Below are 22,974 nucleotides of genomic sequence, written 5' to 3'. Positions count from 1 at the left end.
TTCTCTGTATTTCCTGAATTTGAATGTCAGCCTGCCCTACTAGGTTGGGGAAGTTCTCCTGGATGATATCCTGAAGAGTGTTTTCCAACTTGCTTCCATTTTCCCCCTCACTGTCAGGCACCCCAATCAGATGTAGATTTGGTCTTTTTACATAATCCCATACTTCTTGCAGGCTTTGTTCATTTCTTTTTCTTCTTTTTTCTTTTGGTTTCTCTTCTTGCTGCATTTCATTCATTTGATCCTCAATTGCTGATACTCTTTCTTCCAGTTGATCGAGTCGGTTACTCAAGCTCGTGCATTTGTCACGTATTTCTCGTGTCATGGCTTTCATCTCTGCATTTTGTTTGTGGCCTTCTCTGCATTAATTATTCTAGTTATCAATTCTTCCACTCTTTTTTCAAGATTTTTAGTTTCTTTGCGCTGGGTACGTAATTCCTCCTTTAGCTCTGAGAAGTTTGATGGACTGAAGCCTTCTTCTCTCATCTCGTCAAAGTCATTCTCTGTCCAGCTTTGATCTGTTGCTGGCAATGAGCTGCGTTCCTTTGGAGGGGGAGATGCACTCTTATTTTTTGAATTTCCAGCTTTTCTGCCCTGCTTTTTCCCCATCTTTGTGGTTTTATCTGCCTCTGGTCTTTGATGATGGTGACGTACTGATGGGGTTTTGTTGTAGGTGTTCTTCCTGTTTGTTAGTTTTCCTTCTAATAGTCAGGACTCTCAGCTGTAGGTCTGTTGGAGATTGCTTGAGGTCCACTCCAGACCCTGTTTGCCTGGGTGTCAGCAGCAGAGGCTGCAGAAGATAGAATATTGCTGAACAGCGAGTGTACCTGTCTGATTCTTGCTCTGGAAGCTTCCTCTCAGGAGTGTACTCCACCATGTGAGGTGTGGGGTGTCAGTCTGCCCCTAGTGGGGGATGTCTCCCAGTTAGGCTACTCAAGGATCAGGGACCCACTTGAGCAGGCATTCTGTCTGTTCTCAGATCTCAACCTCCGTGTTGGGAGATCCACTGCTCTCTTCAAAGCTGTCAGACAGAGTCGTTTGCATCTGCAGAGGTTTCTGCTGCTTTGTTGTTGTTGTTGTTGTTGTTGTTGTTGTTGTTTAGCTGTGCCCTGTCCCCAGAGGTGGAGTCTACAGAGACATACAGGCCTCTTTGAGCTCCACTTTTATTTTTAAAATGTTAAAAATGAGTAAGATGAGGCAGAATGAGTTCAAATAATTATCAGTCCTTACAGAGCTAGTAAGGAGTAGAGTTGGGGTTTGAGCCATTGGACTTTGGAGCCTGTGCTTGTTGCATCATGTTTCACAGATGTGCCATGAGTCAGGAAGAATGATTCCCAAGGGGGGATAAAGGAAGAAACTTTGCCAACCAATAGGAAAGAAAACTAGCATTCAACTGAAAGGTCAAAGGGGAGACATTTTTGAAAAGTTCTAGACAAATACCTGTTAAGGGCTGATAACGAACATTAAATTCAGAAAAAATCATGAAAATATACTAAAAGCCACTTATCCAACAGTCTGAGTGGCAGATATAAAATAGAGCATTTCGAGCTGAGGTGGGGTAGCATTAGTGACTGGTTGTGATTAGGGGCATAAGAATTGGGATAGAATGAGAGTTTGGAGAATAATGGAAGGCTGAGAAGTTTGGCCCTTGGGTAGTCACTGTTGAAAACAGGTTGCCAAGACATGGGCGTAATGGTTAGAGGAGCTCTGAGAGAAGTGGATGGTCCCATCTGCAGTGTGGGTTCAGAATCTTGTGTACAGAGAGATGAGTCAGAGATGATGTTGATTTGGCAACAAAATTTAGCCAAATGCAGTGGCAGAGGTTGGCTGCTCCCTCAGTCTCTATCTGAATGACGGAGAGTACACAGGTAATAACATTTGAAAAATATAATATTGTGTGGACAGAATAAACAGAATACAAATATTTTGACTGGTAAAGCAGAGGTGGTTCAGAGGAAAAACAATAAAAATAGCTGCCTTCACTAGGGTAATACATTCCCGTTCCAATGCCTTAAGAAACGGTAGCTTGAAAGGAAATATTGTTGTGATTAACTCTGAGAGAAAACAAGGCCACACAGATTTCTTAATTATTCAGAACGAATGGGAGACAGCTTGGTAAGTGAGAATAGAGAAAATTCCCCATAGAGCTAGAATTCTTATTGGAATTTTATGGTAGCAGACCATAGAGACATAGCTATTGATTATTCAAACTTAAAGTAGTATTCATGGGAATTCTGAACTTCCCAGTACTCTGAACTGAATTCCGCATGAAAAGAACGGGAAATTGAAGAGAGGCATAATAGAAGAGCTTGAGGCATGGGCAAAGCTGCCCCGATTGTCCCACTTTTTCAGAATTAGTTTGGGTCCACAGAGAGTGTTTCTTTCAGTCAGTTTTAGGTTATGTTCAAAATTCTTGGGGACCTGATTCAGTGTGGGTATTTTCTGAGGAGACTTTCTGGGCCTAGCTTGATCTAGAAATCTCTGAAACTCATCTTATTTGCCCTGAGTTCTCCAGACTGGAAATTTATTATGAGGCCAGTTTGAATCTTTTGAAACTCCATGGCTGTCATAGTCCGTTTGAATTGCTATAACAAAATTCCAAAGACTGGGTAGTTTATAAACAACAGAAATTTACTTCACATGGTTCTGGAGCCAGGAAAATTCAAGATGAAGGCACTGGCAGATTTGGTGTCTGGTGAGAAGTTACTATCTGCTTCATAAATGGCATCTTGTTACTGTGTTCTCACATGACAAAGGGATAAATATGCTTCCTCAGGCCTCTTTTCTAAGGAACGAATTCCATTGATGAAGGTGGAGACTCCATGACCTAATCAACTCCCAAGTGTCCCACTGCTTAGTATTCTTGCATTGGGGTTTCAACATAATGAATTTTGGAGGGACACAAACATTCAGACTATAGTGGTACGTTAACATTTAGATGTTCTTTATCCTGTTCCTAGCCACCAGAAACACAGAATTAGGATCTTGGATATTTTCTTATTCATTTCCCGCTTTTATATCAATATTCTAAAAACAAGAAAACCCAAGAATTGTAGGAAATAGATTGATACTGACTTTCAGAAAATTAATGCCCTAAATGTGTTTCACTGTATTTGATACCTTGTAGGAAATCTATTTTCAAAAGTGAAATATCTTCAAAATCACTTTAAGTCCCTAAGCACATTTCTTCAATGGGAAGAGATGCAAATTTTCTTAAATTGGGTTCAATCTGAATGTTAGCTAAAGAGCATAGGAAACTAAAATTATCTGATTGAAATTGATGAATAACTTTTATTTTTAATCTAAGAAGGTTGATGGGAAAAGAGATGGTTTGAAAGTGATAGAAGAAACAAGTTAAAAGAACAGTTAGGGACTGGAAAAAAAATATTTCATTCAGACAGGATTCTTACTAAGGAAAAGATATTGCAAATATATTTGAAACACACATGAAAGCAAAGTGGCTCTAGTAAAATTGAAGAGTAGAGAATTAAAGAGAAGTTATCAGGAAATGGAGGATTTTATATCACTTTTTCCCTTTTGCATGTAATGTGAAGTAAGAAAAAGGAGTTGCTAGGGCATAGAGCATATTTCTTAGTATAGATGTGGAAGAGACCATTGGTAAAAAAAAAATCAGAACATCCTAAGGCAAAGCAAGGTTAAATACTAAGTCCAAATAACTGTGATTCATGACTCTGAAAGGACGAGAGAATAGGAAGAACAAAGTCATGCTTTGAATTAATTGCTTTTGAGGGATCTCAGCAGCTGGATGAGTATGCTACCTGGCTCTTTTAAAGTGGAAAATGATAACCACAAGAAAATTATCCTTAATTTGCTTATGAGAGGACACAAAATTACAGATTGAAAATGGTGTTTTTACCGCATGTTCTCACTCATAGGTGGGAACTGAACAATGAGATCACTTGGTCTCGTGAAGGGGAACATCACACACCGAGGCCTATTATTGGGGGGGAGGGGGGGGATGGCATTGGGAGTTATACCTGATGTAAATGACGAGTTGATGGATGCTGATGAGTTGATGGGTGCAGCACACCAACATGGCACAAGTATACATATATAATAAACCTGCACGTTGTGCACATGTACCCTAAAACTTAAAGTATAATAATAAAGAAAAAAAAAGAAAATGGTGTTTTTGAATTTGGTGAGGTTAGAAGGAACCTCAGGATGATGGTAAAGACAGAGAAAATAGACAGAGAAAGGGGCAGGAGGAAACCAACTGTCATCTAGCTAAAATCACATAATTTTTTAACTGAAAAATGCTTTAGAACATATTGACTTCAATGCCTTTATTTTGCAAATGAGAGAGCTGAGTCCAAGGCTCTAATCTGATTCCACAGACTCCCAGTTCACTGGCCTCTAGTCACTCTATCATTTTGCTTTCTTTCTTGTTCTGGGGTTTTGGCAGGTGCCTTGTGCAAGACGCTTAGAAATCGTTGCTGGAGGATGGGTTTTCCAAAGCCTGGCTCTCAATCTTTCATGCTTCCGTTCTTTGGAGCAAAATTAAATTTAACTTAAATTAATTAAAATCGAGTAAACCCCAAAATTCTGTTTCTTAGTCACAATAGTCATTATTTCAAACAACTAGACACATGTGCCTAATGGTACCGTATTGGGCAGTGCAGCTAAAGAGCATTCCCATAGTTGAAGAAAGTCCTAGTGAAATTGAACAATATTGTGCTACAGACTGTGGTTCCATATGGGTGACTTTTAGTCATAATTCTTGTCTGAAATTTAGGTATCTTTTTTTATTTTCCAAAGCAATAAATTCCCACCGGGAGTTAGGAAATATGAATAGTAGTTTCTTTTTCTCAACCATAAACAGCTAACTGGAGATGTTACCTTATATTAATCTCCTATGCTCATTGTGTTTCACCTTCTTCATTGGAAATGTGAAAATAGATGATTGCTGATCTCACAGAGATATTGATAGGGACATCTAGAAAGCTTCAAATACCTTATAATGATGAGATTTATTATTACTATTATGGTTAACAAAGATAACATGTTTTTAAATCCATTTTAAGAAGACATATCAGCTTGGCTTTGCCTTTTTCCCAATTTCAGATATATATGCTGTTTTTTGGAGTCCTAGTTATGTTTCTGCAGTCCTTAATCATGTTTACAGCATCTGAGCAATGGTATGGGCCTTGTGCATTTATCATTTAAGTAATATCTACAAACTAATATTTAGATTAATGGTAAGGGCCGAAGAGTGTTTAAAGTTAAGATATGATAGAAATCTTGGAGTAGACATACCAGGTTAAATTAAAATTAAGTTCTGGTCTCACAGTACCTTATTAATGATTTGTATTCATTTCTCAAACCACTGGTTTTATTTTTCTTTTGAAAAAAGCACAGACAGGAATGTTCACTTTTTTATCCATGTAGGTAATTGGTGATCCAGCTAGCCAGTTACCCACAAAGTATTGGAATAGTGAGCCCTTGATCCAAAACGTTTGGAAGCTACTAGACTCTGAAAAATTGGCCTACAGGCAACTTTTTGCTAAAAGTATAATCAGGTACTTTGAAAGGCTGGCTCTTTTTCTTCTTTTCCACGCATTCATCTGACATACACCATCTGTCAGGTCATGCTGGGTCGCTTCTGTCAACCTTCCACACATCTTGAAAGAGAGAGCTTTTGAAGATTTTTATTTCTCGTGAATTTCCCCATGGAAATGCAGAGAGTTTCTTATTGGATCACCATTACTATTTATAGAAGACTAGGAGCTAGTGTGTATCCATAGAAGTAGTAGGTGGCTGAGGCTGCCAATACACATGATTAATCATGGAAATACCCTACGCAACAATTATTGACCTGCTCAAGTGGTCTATCCTGGTGCTTACAAAACTTAATATACATAGGAATCACTCAGGGATCTTGTCAAAGTGCAGAATTCTGATTCAGTAGATCTGGGTTGGGACCTGATTCTGCATGTCTAACAATCTCCCAGGTTACATTTATGCTGCTGATTTGTGGACCATACTTTTAGTAGGAAAAATAAAAGATATTAGAATAAATGTAATTACTTGAAGTGACTCCGTAGAGTGATTATAACACAAGCAAAAGCAATAATAATCACATATTTTCTCAGTTATTTGCAGTATTAGTATGCATTATCTCGTTTAGAACACATAATACTGTGAATTAAGACAGATGTTGTGGCTGTATATTTCTGTGTAGCCTACTGATCCAAAATTTAGTGGCCTAAAGTAAATGGCAGCATTTATTTTGTTCACAGATCTGAAATTTGAACAGGGCTAAGTGTGCAGAGCTTATCTGAGCTGCACCAGACATAATTTGGGGCAGCTCAGATGCTAAAAAATGGAATAATAAAGGCATACTCATTTATTTGTCTGATGGTTGCTGCTACAAGGTAGCTGGCATCGCCTTAATTGAGGCTGTAGCCAGACCACGTACAAATTGTTTTTCCATGTGGGTACTTGACTTCTTCACAACACGGCACCTGGGTTCCTTGGATGAACGCCTCAGGAGAACCAGGGGAAAGCTCAATAACTTTTATCAGTTAGCCTTGGATGTCACATAGATTCAGTTGTGTCATAGTTATAGACCTTACCATATTCAAGGAGGTGAAATACAGACCATACTTCTCAATAGAAGAATGCCAAAGTTGCATTTTTAACAAGCACTTGTGCGACATTTGGCAACCTTTGAGAAATGGAATATCACAACAGGTAATATGATCCTACTTTACTGATGAAAATAACTGAGGGACTATAAAGGTGGTCTCTCATTATAGGATTCAGTGGACAAAAGACAGTTAGAAGTCTATTTAAATATGTTATATAGATTTTGTAAAGTCTAGAGTGACATGCATAGGTAAGACTGTAGTGTTTAAGGATATGGGTTTGAACTCTAGTTTCCTTATTTCCCAACTATGTAACTTTGGACAAGTTGTTTAATATTTTTTATCTTTGCTATCTGTGTTAGTAAAATCAGGATTTTATCTGCTGGAGACAGTTCTTGGCAGACTTAAGTGAATTAGGATTTGTAAAGCTCTAAGTCTCCTGCCTGACAGATAATAAATGCTTATGAAATGATAACATTTTTATCACCACTATCATTTCTACTGATATTACCTTTAAGGAAATAACAAGCCTTTTTATTCCCTTTTCATTGAAATAAGTACATTTTTGTTTGTTTTGTCCACTATAATTGAATAATATATATTCACTTTTTTCCACTATAATTGAATAGTATCACTGACTTAAAAAATTGTAACGTTTGTTATGGGGTAGCTATTGCAGGAAGGAAGACAGTGTGAGAGATTAAATATTTTTAGTAACATCTTATACAGATGGAGCTTCAGAGAAAAACTCCATTTTGGAAATGACTCCAAGAAGCACATCTGTGCATTCATGCCTTAATTCAGCTTAGTTCTTGAAGGTGTGGATCATCATATGATTCCTTTATCCTGCATAGCACCTGGTGAAGGATCTGCACAGATCAGATGAGCAGTAGGTATTTATAGGCGTAGTTGATTAATTTTCAATTGCTTCTCTTTTTTTATGAGAGGGACTACTTAGTAGTGTCTTGATAAACAAATAAGTAACATAAGGCAGATTTTTTATGATTGCTACAATCTATTTTTCCTATTCCAGAGTGGATATTCTGTCACAGTGATTATTTGATATTTTAGTTGGGGTTTCTGGTTGTAATAGTGAGCCAGTGTGAAAGAAAAGATTCAATTAGCATCAAGAGAACAGATAATGCACATGAGTGGGGAGAACTATCAAGTCTTTGCTCACAGGTTCCTAACTGGTTTTCAGTTTCTTCCTGGAGCTACAGATAGCAAATTATTTAGATTCAAAGTTCTTCAAGATAAAATGGGCAATGGTGGTGTAGGGAGCATCAGTGGTGTCTGTATATATTAAAGTGTCTCATTTGATGATGGATTCATTTTGGTGTAGGTGTTCCTAATATCAGTGATTTTTCTCTCGTCTGTGTTAGATTTTTCCATTTACTTCTAAGGAAATTATTTTCTTCCTGAAGAAGAAAAATAAAAAATGACTTTCTCTCTCCCACATACAAACACTCACACATAAACTTATAATTGAAAGAGTCAAGCGAAGAGAGAAGATACAAAAAGCAAACAATATTCTATTAACTTTTTTCACATGTGAATGTATTATAATACTAAAAAGTGTTTGTAGGCCAGGCACCTTTGTGTGAGAAGTCCCAGGATACCATTGTAATGGATTCTAAATACACAGTTGCCTGGGTACTTGATGGTATTATATTTCCAAACTGGGAAAAGAAATTTTATCAGAAAGAAAATAGCTGTTTTTGACAAGTTTGGAGGCTATGAATGATAGATCAAGTGTTTTGCTCTTCTTGCATCAGCATTTTCACTAACCTCTGGCTCAGAATAATATACTAAGGTATTATTTAATTTCTGTTCAAATCTGTATTCCTCATTACAGATCTCCTCTGCTCTGCCTTTAAGATGATTTATTTCAATGTGTTGTTTTGTTTGGGTTTAGATATAAATACATAGAGCTTATGATTCATCTGTCTAGAAGTGTGTTCTAATGAACACAGATCCCATTTTTTTAAAAATTTGAATTACTTGAAAAAAATTGATTTGTGAAGTGTGAAGGACCAGATTATAAATAATCTATTTATTATAATAATAATTAATTAATTAATGTAAGCCAAAATTTCAATTCAGTGCTTCTTGAAGCTTTGATGACCCAGAGCATAGTAAGAACCTTCGAGAGATTCTGTCCTTTACAATGGCAACCTGGCCCTTGTCTCTACTTTCTACTGAAACTGTTCTTAGCAGGGCCACCAATAGCTCCCAATCTGTCAAGTCCAGGGCACATTCTTTTAAGATGTCATTACTGAAATACTGTTGGATTTGAAACAATTTGTTACTCTTTAACACTAAGATTTTCGACTCTATTAGGTCCTCAGACACCAAACTTCTATTCTATTGTGTCTTACCATATCATCTGTGAACTATGTGTATCTTATCTTACCATGTATATATTATCTTTACCATGTCTTATCATGTGTATTTTCATGAGTTCTTTTATGTCTACCGTTAACTAGAGCTAGTTCTTAAGTATGTCTTCTTAGACTGTTTTTCTTCTTGTTCTATACTCTCTGCTTGGATTTTTTTTCATCTGCTAGAATTTCAACATCCCGACACAGCTGATATCACTATCTTGATTCTAGATATCTTGAATGTACTTCACATTCATATCTAGCTTCACAATCAACTATCTGTGGAAGATCTCTACCTTAAAATATTGCAGAAATCTAAAACTCAATTAATCAAGAAATGAATAAGCATTGCCTAATTCTGAATTCTACTTTGTTCATATTTGCTTTTCTGTATTTGCTGTTTCAATACCACTGTCCTTCCAATAAACCAAACTAGAAACCTTGGATACATTTTTGGCTTCTCCCATTCACGTATCTCCCACACCAGATCAAATTTCAAGTTTGACTCAAATTAAATGTGGTTGACTCCAATGCATTGTGCTAAGTGTTATAAAATAATGGCAAGAAAGCTATTTTTCTTCATAGAGAAGAAAGAATTCTACATTTATACAACTTTTCACCTCTTCTTTCTGGCATCCACCCTAGTTTAAGCCCTCAACTCTCTTACTAGGATTAGGAAAATAGCATCCTGTCCCTTTATATTCAACTTTTTCCCATGCATAGAATGTATCTGACTATGTTATTGTTCAGCTTTAAGCCATTCAAAGATTTTTCATTACCTAAAAGATAAAACACAAGCTCTTGGATCAAGAGCCCAGCCTGGTCCACCTCTCCAACCTTATCTCTAAACATCTCTCTCCCCAGTGGCCCATAAAAGGTAACTACTTTTAATTCATCATGTGAAATACATCGTTTATCATCTTTATGACTTGTTCCCATTTTCTACTCTAATTTGTGTATTCTTTCTTCCCACACTCTCTCCTTCTTCTGATGGAGACCCACTCAGGCATTCTTCAATAAGATCTTTCCCAAAGCTCTCCACCAAGACTTCACAAGTATCCCTCCTTCTTCTTAAGTGCTCTTTCTCTGTATTTCTATGTGTATAACTCTATAATTATAGTTATATTTAGTAATTGTTTCTTTGTATCCATTATTCAATGTATTATAAGATCTTCAAAAGTTGAGACTGTATCTTAGCTATCTTTTTATATTTGGCATCTACTGCAGTAAAGAAAATTTCATTCATTCATTCATTCATTTTATTAATTCATGTATTCATTAAGTATTTTGTATTGAGGATAGTAAAAATATACAATAGAGTCTTTCAGAGAGATCACAGTGCACTGGAAAATCAGGAAAGTATGCAGGTGACTCCAATACAATGTGATAAGGTCTGTGGAATGGCATGTAGAATGTTTTGTAGTACAGAAGAAGAAGAATTAATTTTTACTGCCTTTAATGAACCTATGAAGGTACAGAAATAATACAAAATAAAATGGTAGTACAGAAATAATATAAAATAAGCTAATTAAATTACTCAAAAATTTTTAATAGGTTACTGCATAATTTACCACTTCTTGAGTTTCTTTGATTTTGATTTATAATCACAGTCAATTAATAACTCAATGAAACCATAAAATTTCAAGGTAAATAGAAGGGAAAGAGAGGGAAATGGTTAATGAATTTCTTCTTTAACATTTTTTAAGTCTCTATCACTGTTAATGAGCTAGGAAATTGTACTAGGATTTAAATATTTTTGGAACACACATTAATTCAATCATCATTCAAATAAAAACCACAAAAGGGAGCACTGTGTAGATCTGTGGTAGAAACAAGAAAGAAAAAGGCAATTTTCTAATTTCATTTAAGTCTTTTTATATATGCTGTGTGTGATAAAACATACATAAATAATTTTTTTAACTTTTATTTTAGCTTCAGGGGTACACATGCTGGTTTGTTATGCAGGTAAATTGCTTGTCACAGAGGTTTGGTGTACAGATTATTTTGTCATCTAGGTAATAAGCATAATATCTGACAGGTAGTTTTTCAGTTCTCACCCTACTTCCTCCCTCGACCCTCAGGTAGGCCCCAGATTCTGTTGTTTTCTTCTTTGTGGCCATATATACTCAGTGTTTAGCTACCACTTATAAGTGAGAACATGTGGTATTTGGTTTTCTGTTTCTGTTAGTTTGCTTAGGATAATAGCCTCCAGCTTTATCCATGTGGTTGCAAAGAGCATGATCTCATTCTTTTTTATGGCTGCATAATATTCCGTGGTATGTATGTACTATGTTTTCTTTATTCAGTCTACCATTGATGGGCATTTAGGTCAATTTCACGAGCTTGCTATTGTGAATAGTTCTGCAATGAACATATGTGTGCATGTATCTTAATGGTAAAACAATTTATATTTCTTTGGGCATATATGAAATAATAAGATTGCTGGATTGAATGGTAATTCTGCTTCAAGTTCTTTGAGAAATCACCAAACTCCTTTTCATAATGGTTGAACTCATTTACACTTTCACCAACAGTGTATAAGTGTTCCGTTTCCTCTGCAACCTCACCAGCATCTGGTATTTTTTATTTTTTTAATAATGGACATTCTGGCAGATTTCAGATGATATCCTATTGTGGTTTTGTTTGCATTTCTCTAGTGATAGTGATGATGAACATCTTTTCCTTATGCTTTTTGGCCACTTGTATGTCTTCTTTTGAAAAGTTTGTATTCACGTCCTTTGCCCACTTTTTAATGGGGCTATGTTTTGCTTGTAAATTTGTTTAAGTTCCTAATAGATTCTGGATATTAGACCTTTGCCAGATGCATAGGTTGCAAAAGTTTTCTATCATTCTGTAGGTCGGTTGTTTACTCTGTTGATGATTTGTTTTTCTATGCAGAAGTTCTTCTTTTGGTCCCATTTGTCAATTTTTGTTTTGGTTGCAATTGCTTTTGGCATCATCATCATGAAATCTTTACACAGTCAACAATTATTAGGTCATATTGCAAGGTTTATGTCGTTTTTGGTTTTAGATTTAAGTCTTTATTCCACCTTGAGTTGATTTTTCTATTTGGTGTAAGGAAGGAGCCCAGCCTCAGTCTTCTGCGTATGGCTAGCCAATTATCCTAGCACCATTTATTGATTAGGGAATCTTTTCTCAATTCCTTGCTTTTTTCCACTTTGTGAAAAATCATATGGTTGTAGGTTTGTGGCATTACTTCTGGGCTTTCTATTCTGTTCCATTGGTCTATGTTTCTATTTTTGTGCCAGAGCCATGCTGTTTTGGTTACTGTAGACATGCAGTATAGAAGTCCAGGAATAAGATGCTTTCAGTTTTGTTCTTTTTGTTTAGGTTTACCTCTGCTATTCAAGCTCTTTTGGTTTCATATGAAGTTTCTAAAATGTATTTATTTATTTATTTACAACCTCACTGTCACTCAGGCTGGAGTGCAGTGGCAGGATCTCAGCTCACTGCAACCTCTGCCTCCCTGTTCAAGTGATTCTCCTGCCTCAGCCTCCTGAGTAGCTGGAATTAGAGGCACGCGCCTCTACACCCAGCTAATTTTTGTATTTTTAGTAGAGATACGGTTTCACCATGTTGGCCAGGATGGTCTTGAACTCCTGACCTCAAATGATCCACTTGCCTCAGCTTCCAAAATGCTTGGATCACAAGCTTGACCCACTGTGCTCGACTTCCATATGAATTTTTAAATAGTTTCTTCTAATTCTGTGAAGAATATCATTGGTAGTTTGATACGTACAGCAGTGAATATTAAATTGCTTTGGGCAATATGGCCATTTTAACATTATTGATTTTTCTTATCCATGGACATGGAATACTTTTTTCATTTGTGTATGTTATCTCTGATTTCTTTGAGGAGTGTTTTGTAGTTGACATTGTACAGATCTTTCACCTCCCTGGTTTGCTGTATTCCTATGTATTTTATTATCTTTGTGTCTGCTATAAATGGGATTGTGTTCTTGATTTGGCTGTCAGCTTGAATGTTGTTGGTGTGTAGGAGAGCAAGTGATTTTTATACATTGATTTTGTATTCTGAAACTTTTCTGAAGTTGTGTATCAAATTAAGGAGCCTGTGGGCAGAACACTATGGGATTTTCTAGATACAGAATCTGTAAATAGAAGTAGTTTGACTTCCTCTCTTTCTGTTTGGTTTCTGTTTATGTCCCACTCTTGCCTGATTGCTCTGGCCAGGACTTTCAGTACTATGAATAGAAGCAGTGAGATGGTGCATTCTTATTTTGTTCTGGTTTTCAAGGGTGGTTGCTTCCAGTGTTTGCCCAAATATTATGATGTTGGATGTGGGTTTGTCATGAATGGCTCTTATTATTTTGGGTGTTATTTTGCCAGATGTTCCTTCAATGCTCAGTTTGTTGAGAGTTTTTGACATGAAAAAAATGTTGAATTTTATCAAAAGCCTTTCCCCATCTATTGAGATAATCATGTGGTTTTTGTCTTTAGTTCTGTTTATGTGATGAATTATATGTATTGATTTGTGTGTATTGAACCAAGCTTGCATCCCAGAGGTAAAACTTCCTTAATCTGGTGGATTAGCTTTTTGGTTTGCTGCTAGATTTGGTTTGCTAGTATTTTGTTGGGGATTTTTGCATTGATGTTCATCAAGGATATTGGCCTGAAATTCTCCTCTTTTATGGTATTTCTGCCAGGTTTTGGTATCAGGGTGATGCTTGACTCATAGTGAGTTATGGAGGAGTACCCCCTTCACAATTTTTTGGAATAATTATTTCAGAAGGAATAATACTTTGAATAATACTTTTTTTTTTTTTTTCAGATGGAGTCTTGCCCTGTTACCCTGGCTGGAGTGCAATGACATGATCTTGGCTCCCTGCAACCTCCTGGGTAATTCTCTTGCCTCAGCCTCCCGAGTAGCTGGGACTACAGGTGCACGCCACCACATCTGGCTAATTTTTTGTATTTTGGTAGAGACGGGGTTTCACCGTGTTGCCCAGGCTGGTCTCAAACTCCTGATCTCAGGCAGTCTGCCCACCTCAGCCTCCCAAAGTGCTAGGATTACAGGCCTGAGCCACCACACCCAGCCAATACTAGCTCTTTTTTCTATATCTGGTAGAATTGGCTATGAATCTGCCTGGTCTTGGGTTTTTCTTGAAGCTATGTTTTACTGATTACATTTTAGAACTTGTTATTGGTCAGGGATTCAACTTTTTCCTGGTTTAATCTTGGTAAGTTGTATGTTTTCAGGAATTCATCAATTTCTTCTAGGTGTTGTAGCTTGTGAGCGTGGAGGTATTCATAGTAGTCTTTGCAGGTTTTTGCATTTCTGTGGGATCAGTGGTAATGTCTCTTTTATTATTTCTGATGGTGTTTATTTGGATCTTCTTTCATTTTTTATTAATCTAGCTAGCAGTCCATCTATCTTATTAATTCTTTGAAAAAAAATCCCCTGGGTTCATTGATTTTTTGTATAGTTTTTCACATCTCAATTTTTTTTTTTTTTTGAAGGGGGGGTTAGCCCTGATTTTGGTCGTTTCTTTTATTTTGTTAGTTTTGGACTTAGTTTGCTCTTGTTTCTCTAATTCTTCCACATGTGATGCTAGGTTGTTAATATGAGATCTGTCTAACTTTTCATTGTGAATGTTTAGTGGTATAAACGTCCCTCTTCACACTACTTTAGCTATGTCCCAGATATCCTGATATGTTGTATCTTTGTTTTCAATAGTTTTAAATAATTCCTTGATTTCTGCCTTAATTTCATTATTAACCCAAAAATTATTCAGGAGCAAGTTCTTTGATTTACATGTAGTTGTATGGTTTTGAGCATTTTTCCTAGTATTTATTTCTATTTTTATTGTTCTGTGGTCTGAGAATGTAAATAGGTATGATTTTGGGTTTCAGATTTTCTTTTTTAATTTGCTAAGGATTGTTTTGTAACTACTTACGTGGTTAATTTTAGAGTATGTGTCATTCACAGATGAGAAGAATGTATATTTGGTTGTTTTTGGATGAAGAGTTCTGTAGATGTCTATTAGGTCCTGTTTATTAAAATCTGGATGCTCCTGTGTTGGGTGCATATATATTTAGAATAGTCAGGTCTTCTTGTTGAACTGAGCCATTACCATTATGTAATGGTCTTCTTTGTCTCTTTTGATCTTTGTTGGTTTAAAACCTGTTTTGTCTGAAATTAGAATAGCAATCCCTGCTTTTTTCTGTTTTCTGTTTGTTTGGTAGATTTTTCCCCATCCCTTTACTTTGAACCTATAGGTATCATTATATGTGAGATTGGGCTCTTAAAGACAGCATACAATAGGGTCTTGTTTTTTTTTATCCAATCTGCCATTCTGTGCCTTTTAATTGGAGTACTTAGCCTGTTTACATTCAAGGTTAGTATTCATATGTATGGATTTGATCCTGTCATCATATTGTTAGCTGGTTATTATGCAGACTTGTTTGTGTGGTTGCCTTATAGTGTCATTGTTATGTGTACTTATGTGTTTTTTTGTAGTGGCCAGTAATAGTCTTTTCTTTCCATATTTAGCACTCCCTTCAGGACTTCTTCATTCCCAGGGATAAAGCCAACTTGATAGTGTGGATAAGTTTTTTGATGTGCTGCTGAATTTGTTTGCCAGTATATTATCGAGGATTTGTGCATCAATGTTCATCAGGGATATTGTCCAGAAGTTTTCTTTTTTTGCTGTGTATCTTCCCAGTTTTGGCATCAAGATGATGCTGGCTTCATAAAACGAGTTAGGGAGGAGTCTCTCCTTTTCAATTGTTTGGAATAGTTTCTGAAGAAATGGTACCAGCTCCCCTTTAGCTGTGAATCTGTCTGGTCCTGGGCTTGTTTTTGGTTGGTGGGCTTTTAATTACTGCCTTGATTTCAGAACTTGTTATTGGTCTATTCAGGGATTCGACTTCTTCCTGTTTAGTCTTGGTATGGCGGATGTGTCCAGGAAATTATCAGTTTGTTCTAGATTTTCTAGTTTATTTGTGTGGAGGTATTTATAGTATTCTTTCATGGTAGTTTGTATCTCTGATAGGGTCAATGGTGATATCCACTTTATAATTTTTTATTTTGTTTATTTAATTCTTCTCTCCTTCTCCTTTATTAGTCTAGCTGGTGGTCATTCTGCTTTGTTAATTTTTTCAAAAAAAAAAAACAACTCCTGGATTTATTTATTTTTTTTTTTGGAGGGCTTTTTGTGTCTCTATCTCCTTCAGTTCTTCTCTGATCTTAGTTATTTCTTGTCTTCTGCTGGCTTTTAGATTAGTTTGTTCTTGCCTCAATAGCTCTCTTAATTGTGATGTTAGAGTGTTGATTTGAGATCATTCTAGCTTTCTGATGTGGACATTTACTGCTATAAATTTGCCTGTTAACACTGTTTTAGTTGTGTCCCAGGGATTCTAGTACCCTGTCTCTTTGTTGTCATTGTTTTCAAAGAACTTCTTGATTTTTGTCTTAATTTCATTATTTACCCAGGAGTCACTCAGATCAGGTTGTTCAATTTCCTTGAAATTGTGTGCTTTTGAGTGAGTTTCTTAATCCTGAGTTATAATTTGATTGCACTATAGTCTGAAAGATTGTTTGTTATGATTTCAGTTTTTTTTTTGCATTTGCTGAGAGTGTTTTACTTCAAATTATGTGGTCAATTTTAGAATAAATGCCATGTGACACTGAGAAGAATGTATATTCTGTGGATTTAGGATAGAGAGTTTTGTAGACATCTACTAGGTCCACTTGATCTAGAGCTGAGTTCGATTCTGAATATCCTTGTTAATTTTCTGTCCCATTAATCTGTCTAATCCTGGCAGTGAGTTTTAAAATCTCCCACTATTATTGTGTGGGAGTCTAAGTCTCTTTGTATGTTTCTAAGAACTTGTTTTATTAATCTGAGTGCTCCTGTATTGGCTGCATATATATTTAGAATAGTTAGCTCTTCTTGTTCAATTGTTCCCTTTACCATTATGTAATGCTCCTCCTTGTTTTTTTGATCTTTGTTGGTTCAAAGTCTGTTTTGTCAGAGACTAGGATTTCAACTCCTGGTTTTATTTTGTTTTTTTCCTTCCATTTTCTTGGTAAATTTTTAACCTTTATTTTGCATATAAGATGGGTCTCCTGAATACGGCAAACCAATGAGTCTTGACTCCTTATATAATTTGCCTGTCTGTGTCTTTTAATTGGGGCATTTAGACCATTTACATTTAAGGTTGGTATGTGAATTTGATCCATCATCATGATGCTATTTGGTTATTTTGCTCACAAGTTGATGCAGTTTCTTCTTATTGTCATTGATCTTTACATTTTGGTATGTTTTTGCAGTGGCTGGTACCAGTTTTGCCTTTTCATATTTAGTGCTTCCTTCAGGAGCTTTTGCATGGCAGGTCTGGTGGTAACGAGGTCCCTCGGCATTTGCTTGTCAGGAAAGGATTTCATTTCTCCTTCACTTATGAAGCTTAGCTTTGCTGGATATGAAATTTTGGGTTGCAAATTCTTTTCTTTAAGATGTTGGCCAAGTGTGGTGGCTCATGTCTGTAATCCCAGCACTTTGGGAGGCTGAGGCCAGTGGATCACGAGGTCAGGAGATTGAGACCATCCTGGCTAACACAGTAAAACCTCATATCTACTAAAAATACAAAAAATTAGCCAGGCATGGCGGCATGAAGTTAAGGCAGGAGAATCACTTGAACCTGGAAGGCAGAGGTTGTGGTGAACCGAGACTACAGCATTGTACTCTAGCCTAGGTGACAGAGGAAGACTCTGTCTCAAAAAAAAAAAAAAAAAAAAAAAATGGAATGTTGAAATTTGGCTCCCAATCTCTTTTGGATTGTAGAGTTTCTGCTGAGAAGTCCACTGTTAGTCTGAAGGGCTTTCCTTTGTATGTGACCTAGCCTTTTTCTCTGACTGCCCTTAACAGTTTTTCCTTCATTTCAACCTTGGAGAATCAGATGATTATGTGTCTTGGGACTGATCATTTTGCAGAGTATCTTAATAATGTTCTCTGTTATTTCCTGAATTTGCATTTTGACCTGTCTTGCTAGTTTGGGGAAGTTCTCTTGGGTAATATCCTAAAGTGTGTTTTCCAGCTCCTTTCCATTCTCCCCATCTCCTTCAGGTACTCCAATCAATTATAGGTTTGGTCTTTTTATAAAGTCCCATATTTCTTGGAGGCTTTGTTCATTCCTTTTCATTCTTTTTTCTCTATTCTTGTCTGTGTGACGTATTTCAGTAAGGTGGTCTTCAAATTCTGTTATCTTTTCTTCTGCTTGGTTGATCTGGCTGTTTTATACTTGTATATGCTTTATGAAATTCTCATGCTGTGTTTTTCAGCTCCATCAGGTCATTTATGTTCCTCCGTGAACTGGTTATTCTAGTTAGCAATTCCTCCAACGTTTTATCAAGATTCTGAGCTTCTTTGCCTTGGGTCAGAACATGCTCTCTTAGCTCAGCATAGTTGTCTATTTCCCATCTTCTTTAGCCTACTTCTGTCAATTCGTCCATCTGATCCTTCATACAGTTCTTTGCCCTTGATGGAGACAGTGTGATCATTTGGGGAGAAGAGGCACTCTGGCCTTTGGGGTTTTCAGCATTTTATTGTTGTTGTTGATTCTTTCTCATCATTGTAAGTCTGTCTAGTTTCAGTCTTTGAGGCTGCTAACCCTTGGATGGGGTTTTTGTGGGGCCTTTTTTGTTGCCTTTTTGTTGCTTTCTGCTTTTTGTTTTTCTTGCAATAGTCAGGTCCCTCTTCTGTAGGGCTGCTACAGTTTGCTGGGGGTTCACTTCAGGCCCTATTCATCTGATTCATTCCTGTGTCTAGAGATGTCACTCAAGGAGGCTAAAGAACGGCAAAGATGGGTGCTTGCTTCTTCTTCTGGGACCTCTGACCTCAAGTGGCACCAACCTGATGCTAGTAGGATCACTCCTGTGTAGGGTGTCTGACAACCCCTGTTAGAGGGTCTCATCCAGTTGGGTGGCATGGGAGCAGGACCTGTTTAATGAAGCACTTTGTCCCTTGTAGAGGGTGTGCTTCATTCGGGGGGAACCCACTCATATGTGCTGCCCGGATTCCTCAGAACTACCAGGAGGATAGGCTAAGTCTGCTGGTTCACAGAGACTGTGGCCACCCCTCCCCCTAGGGCCTCAGGCCCAGGGGTATCCGAATTCTGTCCCTGAGCCTCTGGCTGGTGTTATTGGAGATCCTGCAGGGAAGCCCTACCCATTGAGAAAGGATGGATCAGGTTTATCCCTGAAGAGGCCCTCTGGCTGCAGACTGCCACAGCTGTTGTGTTGGGCTGTGAGGACAAGCCTTGGAACCAAGAAAGCTGTTCAGCCTCCCTGGCTGCAGCAGGGGAAAAGTGCTTCCTGGAGCTATAGAAATGGGTGCCGCCCTTCCCCTACCCAGGGAGCTTAATGTGTTAACAACTTTAAGTATTTTATCAATCACTAAAAATTATTTAAAACATAAAACTACGGACATGTTTGGAATACCTTTGCTAAGGTTTGTTATGTATGCTTATTATTTTGAGGGATGAATATTTTAATCTAGAAATTCTGCCAGTCGGACTCTTTCAGCTCTTTTAGAGTTTAAGAGTTTTTGACCATGAAGGTAGAAAAGCTGTGTATACCTATACCTGTTTCTATATATATACACATATATGTGTGTGTTTGTGTATATATATACCTACACACAGTTATATGTGTATATATATACACACACACACTTACACACTTTTTTTATACATATATATACACAGTTATATACACCCAGTTTTATATATATGTCCTGGAGATATATATACACACACACGTGTGTGTATGTGTTTATACATGTATACATGTGTTTCTGGTTTCCAATAATCTTGACCAAGAGACTATCATTCTTCATGTCACAGTTTCTATAATAAACAGCATATGAGAGAACTCAACATGCATTAGACCTAATGGTAAAACTTGGCTTTTTAATTATAACACATTAGATGAATAACAGTGTTTATATAAACCAGAGAGGATAAAAACCCTAATTTATAAGTTACGTAATATAATCTGGCTACATGAGCCTCCTTTCCCCTTCCCTGAGCTAAAATTTCTAGCTTTGTTCCTTATAGTGATTTAAATAGGTAATTGCATAGTTTTCTTTGATGTAACACATACATACTTAAGCTTTAGAAATTGTGTATTTAACCCTCTTACTGTGATCTGCTCATTGAGCAAATAATTTGTTCAATTTTGGCTGAGCATGGTCCATATTGTTGATTAACTATTATCAAATGAATACTTGTAAATTGGTTAAAAAAAAAAAAAACTTGAGAATTATTTTGGCACAAGAAATCTCATGGTAACAGCCCATACCAGCCAACAACATTGGTGTTTGAAATAATTGTTTGTAGTAACTGATGACCTGTTTTAAATAATATGAATTCCAAATCAAATATTTAGTAATATCCATTCTACTTGGGAAAAGTTAATCTAAGAAGTTTTTAATTTACTCTTAAAATAATCCTGAACTGGGAAAGAAAGACATTTATAAGGCAAATAGAGGAGAGAATGAGAGTTTGAAGTAAGTGATACTTCCTGAACTGGGAAAGAAAGACATTTATAAGGCAAATAGAGGAGAGAATGAGAGTTTGAAGTAAGTGATACTTTTGTCACAGGATAGGCTACACAGCTTTACTTATTAAAAATGTTAGATCTTTTTGAGCTCTAACATAGCACTATTAAGTGTTTAATGATTTTCTTCTTCTGAAGACAAAAATCATATGCCCTTTAGGTGCATGGATTTGAAGTACTTGTTCATTTGTAAAAGTTAACATGTCATGCCTATCACTCGGGTCCTCCTAGTTTTTTCTCTAATCTTAGAAATAAAAAAAATAAACCAAGTTAACAGGATTATTCATTAGTTACTTTTGTATCTTCAGAGACCAGTTGAAGATCGACAATTTCATTTCTTTGTTTAGTAGCTTGTCAGTTTCTGAGAATTAAATGCTATTTCTTGGTTTCAAAATATTCAGAAAATAAAAAAACATTTGTGCCTTTCTTTGTAGATACTCATGTACTTTCTGTATTTGACAAAGTTGTTGATCAACTTGTTTCTAGATTTTGTGAACATTAGTTGCATATTCTGATACTGACTATAAAAAAGAACAAATCTCCAATATTTTCTTAGAAACTGTTAGGTGTCCTTGACTAAATAATGTCTATGAATCCAGAATATAATGTCTGTTTCACTGCTTTGATCTGAATACTAGTAAATGGAGATACTGGGAATGTGGGAATATAACTACGCTTTGGTTGATAATTTGTCATTTCTAGATACTAGCTCTCCTGAAGCTAACAGAATTTTACAGAATTCTACAGAATAGTGTGTTTACACCAAATCCACCAACCTATTTATGCAGTTTTTTTGTTGTCATTTTTGTTTGTTTGTTTGTTTGTTTGTTTTGTTTTGTTTTGACAGAGTCTTACTCTGTCACCCAGCCTAGAGTGCAGTGGCATGATTGTGGCTCACGTGCAGTGCTTTTTTTTATTATTATTATTACAGTTTCCTATTTCTTTATAAATCTAATAGCAGTGGTTTTATCATTACTGCTTACTTGATTGATTACTATCCAGATACCATTAGTCAAAGCATCTGCTTAAGTTTTTCACTGAATGTTTCCCTGTTGCACAATAATATAAATAGTTCACAAAAATAAATAAGGTTTTGTGATCAAATACATTTGGGATATGCTGATGATACATACTCTTTTTAGAAATTCACAAAGCATGCTGTCATCTTCTAGGTTCTGAAAAGTTCAATAATGAAGAAACCTATTTTACCTTGTTTAGAGATTTTCTAAAATAACAGCAAAGCAATGACTAATATCCTGGAAACATAGCAATTGGGAAACATACTTTGGGAAACAATGTCATATAGTATATCAGAGATGTAATTGTCACCAGAATAAAAACTTCACTTCACATTAAAGTTTTCTAATAATTTTTTTAGTTTAGTTGTATTCTTTGTTAGAGATTAAGGTTCAACAAAAAATGTATATTCATCTCTACTTCCAGAGGGACTGAATTCAAATGTACAAGATGTTATTCTCTAGCTGGCACCAGGACTGGGTCTTCTGTAGGCTCCTTCCACTTGTTTATAAGGACCACTGCTTTCGAATGATAGAGAATATGCTAACATTTGTACATACCCAGGGTATATACCCATTGTCTTACTCCTTTAATTATTAAATTCCCTGGTCAAAGGCAGTGTTAACTGAAATACCTTAATACTTCAGGAACTTTGCTAGCAGAAGCATGGTAAACAGGGAAAGCATATTCATATCCTTAATAAGTATCTACTCCAGGAAGGACAAGCCTTAGTAGGTGGAGTCAAAAAGTAACAAACTGCAATCAGATTCCCGGAATTTTGATGCCACGTCGGAGTCAAGACTGATCTCTGCTTTGGAATACTGGGTACCCAGCGGTAACAGTAGTTAGATCAGCCACGTTGTGGGAAAGTCCAATTTATAGAGTCCTTGCATAACCTCTGTTTCCACCATTATGACCGCTTTGTTTATGAACTTTTGAGCAAGGATACAAGTGTCCAGGTAGAGAAATTTACATACAGAATTTGCATATACATACTATGACACAGAATTGGTCACCTACCTATCTGATTATTGAGAGTGTCTTCCAAAGCAGGTATGGTTTGATGAACATTTAGAATGAATGTAGACATTCTTACACTCTGTTCTTATTCTACGAGGCTCACCCACGAGACTCTTTTCAATATTCTCCTTTCCTCAAGTCTTCAATCTCATGATTTCCAAGTCCCTGTCAAACCTTTGGCAAAGAAGACAATGAGATGCATTGCAGCCCTCCACTTCTAGCTGGGGCCAGAATATCATGAGAAGTCATCTCTAAACCAGGTTCAAATATGCTCTTCCTCGTTCACTGATTCTGGGGGCACTTCTCATAAAGAGTGGTGAAGTAAGTGGCAATGCAGCAAGCATAGGTGCAC

The sequence above is a fragment of the Piliocolobus tephrosceles genome, chromosome 15 (assembly GCF_002776525.5).
Source record: "Piliocolobus tephrosceles isolate RC106 chromosome 15, ASM277652v3, whole genome shotgun sequence".
NCBI classification, from domain to species: domain Eukaryota; kingdom Metazoa; phylum Chordata; class Mammalia; order Primates; family Cercopithecidae; genus Piliocolobus; species Piliocolobus tephrosceles.
This window is presented reverse-complemented; position numbering follows the sequence as displayed.